Raw genomic sequence first — 8,352 nt, 5'->3', positions numbered from 1 at the left:
TAAGTCGATGGAAAGTTCCAACGCACTGTCGGACTTGAGTTCATGGTTATCACCTTGAGTGATGTTTTCCGACAACGGTCTACGGGCACCTATAGACCCATTCGACAACCGGCCGTACTAACATCCACTCCCTATGGCTTTCCACTCATGCCCCCGGGTATAGAGGGAACTGTTGTGTGCAAAGGTTCGTGTGCAGTTTGTATTTCAAACAATTGCGAGAATTTAAACATACAACAGTTATTAAAGCCAAATAGATAAAACGTGTTATCATACAAGTAAGGGGTAATGAAGTAATTTTAAACTATTATTTTTAGAAACAATCCATCACTAAATGGGACTGACTCTCGAGGCTTCCCCAGCGGAGTCGCCATCTGTCGCCACCCGCCGAAACGGACCTTGGCATTCGCGACGATGGTCGGACTCGTTTTAATAGTTTGAAAAGTGGTGGATTGTTAGAACGACTTATTCTCAAACTGAGACCTTGTCGAACTAACAATTTTATTAAAATGATTCACCAATCCATGTTAATCCCAAGCGGGACCCTCCATGGATTAGTGGTTTTCACAAAAAGAAAGGTTCTTGGAGTCGCCACCAATATTTTACTCAAAACATTGGAAAAAGGGATAAGGCAATTGATTTCATAAATCAACTTTGGCCATTACAACCAGAGTTGGGTAAGGGAGTCGGTTACGTGCGGGGAAGGTGTTAGCACCCCACAACGCCTTCGGGTTCCCTATGACGGATTATTTCATAAATAACAGTGTAAAATTACTAAATTACCCCTATTTATTATAAACGATTATAAATTAAATATCTACATGATGACAATATTAAATATGCGACAATCAGAAAGCAATAAAAGAAAGGATTTTAAGAAAAAACCTCTTGAAGCGTGCTTTTATATATCTAAACAGATGTTAGGAGGCTTTTTGGCGCTCCCTCCCTCTACAAGCTCGCTCGCTCCTTCCTAAAAAATAATTTTTGACTATGGAAATCCAAAAGATTTCCCTTCGACTAAGTTCGAGACTCAAGCAAATGGCTCGTGACTCAAGAACTTCGTCGGATTGACTCTCAGAGCGATTTCTAGGGCAGAACACTGCTCAAAAACCCCAGAATACTCAAGGAGAGAGTCAAAACTGTGTGGAAAAGTGTGGAATGACGTCCAAATGGCGTCTTATTTATAGGGGTGAGGCGCAGTACGGCCTCTGACATCAATACGGCCCGTACTGAAGATTTGAACTACAGTACGGCCGTATTGAATTCAGTACGGCCGTATTGAAGTTCAAAAACTTCAATACGGCCGTATTGGTTTCAGTACGGTCGTATTGTAGTTCAAAATGTGCAGTACGGCCGTACTGAACTCCAAGGAGGCCGTATTGAGCTCCAATCTTCCCACTTCCTTATTTTAAGCTACTCTAAGACCTCTAAACCTACAGATAATCATCCTAGGGGCTTCCAGGAGTCCTTCTGCCTGACTTTCCTTCGGTCTTCGAGAGTCTTCGAGTCTTATTTCCGACCCGGACAATTTTAGGGGTCTACAAATCCAAATCAAGCATTAAGAATAAAAACATAACACAACAATGAATGAAACAACATGAATATATCATTGATAACGTGAAGATTACATAAGAGTTAAGTTGGTTACATCTAACCCCACAAAATAATGGGTAAAACCGCTCAAAACAATGAGGGTGAAACAAAAAGAAAGATGGAAGAGAGATGGAAGACCGAAGGAAAGATCCACACACGAACGGTCCCAAGCACCGAGAATCCCTTTCACAGCTCCTAAAAGTCGCCCAATGTGTGAATGAGGGGAGAATCCTCGAAGATTTGATCAAATACAAGCTGGGTGAGTCAGGTTAGGGTTACCACGCCCAGTGCGTTATGCTTCGCGCCCAACATAGGGTCTTCTAGAGAGTTTAGATGCTCTATGTCTCACGGCACGCCTGGCGCAATGTCTTCTAGAGAGTTTGGTTGCTCTCTGTCTTGAGGAACGCCCGACACGGAGACTTTTGCGCCCGACGCAGTGTTGAGTTATAGAGTGTGTTGCTCTCTGTCTTGTACAAGCCTGGTGCGGGTAGTCTTGTGCCCGATTATAAATGTTCCTAACATGTGTACTGGGCCTTCCTAGTTTAAGTAACAACATATAAGAAATCATCTTGAGTAAGGCTCATCATCGAACAATTTCAAATAAGTTCATGTGCAAAAAATTGCAACCATTACAACCAAATGTGTAAAAAAATATAGACCACTATCACCTTTTTGGTCATCAATTTAAGTTAGGTTCATACTAAATTGAGCTTGGGTGAAAATTGAAGTTAGATGAAAAACACATAAAAGGGGGGGTTGAATATGTGTGTGTGTGAACAAAGGAGTTTTAAAAATCTTTTCGCAAACAGACACTCTTTCGTCCAGTAAAATCTTATCAGCGAATGCTGATCAGAAACTATCTAGAATGGTTCAACAAAACATTTTGCATCTGGTAGTTTCTTTGTCTACTAAGGGAAAATACTTCTCAAACGAAAATCGTTTTTTTAGGATAATCAGTTGAACAAATATGATTTTCGTCTGCAGATAGTTTTAATGAACAACCTGCTTCAGACAAAGTTTTCAGTACATTAAATCAATGAAATAAAGTGCGTCTAAAACATTAAAGCATAGAGCAGGTATTTTTATACTAGTTCACTCAAACTGAGTTACGTCCAGTCTTCTTCAAATGAAGGGTTCTACCAGATAATCAATTAAGTACAAGTATTGTTTGTTCAGCCTCTTCAGGCTCGCAATTAGTATTATAGACCACCCAGGTCACGACCACTCCTAGTCCCAAGTATTCTCAACCACTCCTGGCTCATCTGCTTCACATGCAGATGCTAGTATTCTTTCCTCAGCCACTTCTGGCTCCTAGTAAGTATTCTCGACCAACTCCTAGCCTGTTGACTTCACTCATCAACGCTAATATTCTTTACTCAGCCACTTCTGGCTCGCAGTGAGTATTCTTTGACAAGCCTCTCCAGGCTTTACAAATATTCTTTCCCTAGCCTCTTCAAGCTTTACAATATTAACTAGACAAGTTTGGTTTGAGTGTATGGGTAACTCTCATAGAGAGGATACAAAGGAATATACACTCACCAAGGTATGTAACCTTAGTCTTTACAACGATTGAGTGTTTGGTTTACTCTCGCAGAGAGGATACATAAATTGGTACACTCACTAAGGATTTGTTCTTAAGATGCACATGTTTGGAACTCCTTAGTCTATAGAGATGAATACACTATGGTACATTTGACCCTATATGCTCTATCTCTGGTTTCGTTGTCTTGTGGGCTTGATATCACTTGGTTAAGAATGCAAAGCCAAAGGCCAACTAAAGAAGCCAACCTTCCAAGGTTTGAGATAATGATATATATATATTGTCTTGTAGAATCTGCCCGTTGCAAGTGTTCGTTGAAGAAAATATAGTCATCCATGACTAGTTCAATCTATCCATTTAATGCTTGAGTTATTGCATTAAATGTTGCTTCCTATGATAGACCTTCCATGAAGTCTTCTTTGCCTTGTTAGCAATAGTGTCTGAATTTAGTAGAGACCTAGGAACCTTTTTTTCCTTTTCTAGTCACATAGTTGTAGAGTGTTGTCCTTATTTGAAAAAGTGATGTACTTTTTTCTAACACATGCATGCTTTTGCTTTTGCGTGCTTTTCTTCTTCTTCTTCTCTTCTCTTTGATTACGCGTTTTACGTTGAGAGAATTTGAATGATTGTAGATGATGACTTGATTTGTCTCTTAAGACTTTATTCTTTAATTGCTTGCGTGGCAGTCTTTGTATGCGTCTGTTGGTCTTGTGCACCTCAATCTTGACCTTCGTCTGAGCATTTAAGTTTTAATGCTTTGACTTTCTTTGTCTGACGTGTCTTTCAGTTTATGTTGTCCTTCATCTTCTATGTTGTTGACTTTCTTTTGTTCTTTGTCTCATGTTTCGTCTAATTCCTTATGTTGCACTGGAGGTTGTCCTTGACACACTTTCATCTGATATTGGACTCACAATCGTCTGGTGCCCATATTGTACTTTGTCTTTTTCAATTTGATTAGTCTGGTTCTCATGATGCGCTTTGCCTTAACTATTTTTTTATCAGACTTGACCATCTGGTTTCATCTGATGTTCAACATAACTTTTCTTGTTCCAGGTTTGGTCTTGTTTTGGCTTTTCTTATGATACTTCAATGTCTCGACTTGTAGTAGGCCTCATCTAGTGTTTGTTGAATGTTCTTCCATCCGTGATCAGACCTAATCTTGATGCTTGACTAGCCACATCTGATTCTCTTGTTTAGTTTGTCCAGGCTTTGTGGATTCTTGCATTTAATGCATTTGATCTTGCATTAAATGTTTGTTTGCTGAATCTACATTACACGAAGTCTTTTGTACCATTTATTTACTTCTATGTCTGGCATCAATCATGACCTAGACATCTTTGTACTTTCCTGTCATTGTAGCTACAGAGGCGTTGTCTTTTGCTGACTGGTAAGTGTATTTGCTTTGACAAATGCAGTTTTGACTTGTGAATAAGCTCTAGTTCATTTTTCATTTTCTCTCTTCTTCTATTTTGATGATTTCATGTGTTCTTCTGAGAGTGTGGATGCTAGGTAGTTCTTTTTGTTGTGACTTCAGACACAACCCAGCATTCTTTATTTTCGTCTGTGTATTTGAGTCTTCGTCTGGTTAGCTATGCAAACTCTTGACTTAGGTTTGTCCATCATCTTTGGTTTTGTATCATCTGAGGATTCATTGATTTCCTTCTAATGTTGAGCTTGTTTTCGTTTGATCTCTTTATCTAATGTCTTGTAGCTTTTACCGTTTACCTTGGTTTCTCGTGCTTTGTCCTTAGCATTGTGTTTGTGGGTATCTTTGTCTGATGTATTTCCTTCTTTTGATCAATCTTTATCCGGTGCTTAGTTCATATTTCTTGGTTATGGTGTAGAAGGTGATACACGTATATTCTTCAGTTTACTTGTACTTATGTCTTTATCTGAAACACTAACACATTTGTTAGAAATAACAATATGCATTATATTTGTCTCATTCAAAACCTTACTGGGAATTAATTCGTCTAACTTAACAAAAATGGGTAAGTACCTGAGTTTCTCATTCCAAAACTGCTTCTTGTGAAAAATTTATTATTTAAGTGCAAAGACGAGGAAGACAACAACACATCACGCATGACGGTGAAACTAGGTGCGAGGAAGGAGAAACATTGTTGAAAGGAGGACATATAAAAGATTGGTGACTTGAAAGTAAAGTGTGAAGTTTGAAAAGGTCTAAAACTTTATGGCCATAATCAACTATGACCACCACCAATCCTCGTCACCAAAACAAATGAAAAACCACAGTGGAGTTGAGCATCAATGAAATACATTTCACATGCAACACCAACACGATAAAAAAGAAAATATATTTGATAAATAAAGTATGAAAAAAGTGTAATAAACTTCATTCGTCCTTAGTGTGTCAAAACTTAAAAGCTTTCATCCAACAAATCAAAGCATTTGTTTTTTTTTTTATTAGGCTAGATGCATCAAGTATAAGCTTCCAGTAGTAACTCTTGAATAAAGCGAGTCTGAGATCCATTTTTCATTCAAATATTTTTCTTTTACCTTTTACATTATTAACATTAGTTATATTATTATTTTATTAGAAAATAGAGTATAGGTGTAAGCTACAACTGCACATATAAATGATGAACTATTACTTCACATGAAACATGTATTTCATTTAAGATGGAAATGATGTGATGTGTTAAATTTAAATAATTTAAATATTCATAATTTTGAACATCTTCAAATGCCAACTTCTCAAATTTTTATGCATTAACAATTAATTCAGGTGGTAGGTTTTTGCGTAGAAAAATATTAAAACTAAAGTTGCCTATCACTACTCACAATTTATAATATTTCACCCATTTTATTTGAGAAAAATATATTCAAACTTTCTCTCTTTATTTTTTCTTCGATTAATTTGGTTATGGGTTAAGCTTAGTCTTCTTGCCCATCCTTAATCCTAAGTTGCTTATGGCTATTCTGCCAAACTAATTTGTTATTATTAACTAGAGATGATAGGTCACTGTGTTATAAGATTGATAAGGTCAAACTACTTAAATTATTCCTTATGTTGTAGAAGATATCCAGAGGTTAAAATGTGTGAAAATGCAAAGAGTTATTATGTTGTGCATTTATGTTGTTTAAGTTTTCGATTTATATTTTCTGAGTTGTTAAGTTAAAAATTGATTATGTTGTTTTATATATGTTGGATTCAAGTTTTTATATGGCTTACATTGAACTTAAGTTTTTTTTTTTGTGACAATACCTTGGTGCTTAAGTTGGGATTATCTTGAGTTGTAAAGTTATTTAAGATATTATGGTTAGCTTTTTTTCTTTCTATTATGTGATGTTTTATTTTTCACAAGTTTACCTTACTTTCTTTATGTTAGATTGCAATAATTGTACTTGATATGAAAGCAAGTCAAGATTAGTATAAAAGAAGGTTAAAAATAGTATGAGAGTGAGCAAGGAAGTTATTGGATTGTCACGTTGGAGATGGTTGTTGGTTGCAGCTGTTCTAATACAACTTTGTATAAAGAGTTGCTTGACTAACACCTAGGATTTATGCTTTATGTTCTTTGTAGTTGTAGATACTTGTAAATATATATATATATATATATATATATATATATATATATATATATATATATATATATATATATATGAGGAGGGTTCAAACGACACCGGTGTAACTTTTACTAAGTGTTACACCGCTTAATAACTTTATATTAAATGTGAATTTTGAAAATCCAACCGTTAGATTAAAAGTTCATATGTCTTAGATCATATATATCAAATTTTATATTAATCTAAGATGATTTGATACTTCATTCTCATAAAACAAAATTGACGTAATATATGCATTTCAAAATATACTAAAATATGAACACTTTGATTACCTTCAAGTTGTTGTTCAATTTTAACAAAATTTGACATATATGATCTAAGAGATATAAATTTTCAATCTAACGGTTGAATTTTCAAAATTTATATTTAATATAAAGTTATTATGCGGTGTAACACTTAGTAAAAGTTACACCGGTGTCGTTTGAACCCTCTTATATATATATATATATATATATATATATATATATATATATATATATATATATATATATATATATATATAATAAAGGATTACTATAACCCCATCAGAGGTTTTATGTTTGAATTTTTTATGAGAAGGAACTATTTTATGTTTTCTACACCCTATATATACATATATATATATATATATATATATATATATATATATATATATATAATGTTACATAAATATTTAGGGAATGTTTGCATGAGAATCCTAAGCTAGATATCTTTTATGTTTTTTTTGCTATGTGGGGTGTGTTGATGCCAAGTATAATGACATGTCGAGTTATTACATTCACGTTGAGCTGATTTGCATTCATATTCTTATGTTGATTAGACATTTGATTGTCACAATTTGATACATAAATTAATAAGTCTCTTATTTTGCTACACAAATTCTTCATGACTACATTTTGACCACTTTGATGAGTTATTATCATAAATTCCTTTCATTCATAGTCATTTTGAGACCCTATTTTGATGATCTATTCTAGTGTATTATAAGTTTCACTCATTTAACTCCATCTTATCTTTTGATGTGAACCCTTTTTCGGTAAGAAGGTACTATGATCACCCATTTCCATATTTTGCAAATGGCACTACTGTTATAATGAACATATCCTTGTTAAGGCTTCTAAATGAAGCATCAGAACGGGTTCTGAACTAAACATACAACAATGATCAAGCATACATCAACACCTCAAAATGATCATATCAACCTCAATTGTGAAGATATGCATTATTTGAGTCAAGTTCTTGAAATTGATGTAAAAATGATGTTAATGTCAAAAGATTATAATGATCGCTTAATTGAAGGTTTCTCTAAATTGAAATCTTTAGTCTTTTCAAGGTACCATTTTGATGTAGTCACTAATACTACTTCCTTACGTGATTGAAACTTAGAGAAAAAGTCCCCTTGTTTCATGACTTCAATACTAACTTTAATATCTTCTATCGCCTCTTCTTCTTCGATTAATGGAAAATACCACAATGAATGATCAATGTGGTTTTACTACATCCATTCATACTTATTAGTGAGTGACTTTCATTTTCATGTATGTGATACGAGCCTTATTTATTTTTAATGGCCTTAGCCTAGAGGGAGTATCTCGTCCTACACACACTTCACTATCAATATATGTTGTGTAGATTACATTCTTCAATTAAACTTT

This window comes from Cajanus cajan, chromosome 8, assembly GCF_000230855.2.
Source record: "Cajanus cajan strain Asha chromosome 8, NIPB_CcT2T_4, whole genome shotgun sequence".
NCBI classification, from domain to species: Eukaryota; Viridiplantae; Streptophyta; class Magnoliopsida; order Fabales; family Fabaceae; genus Cajanus; species Cajanus cajan.
Note: the sequence above shows the minus strand (reverse complement) of the source record.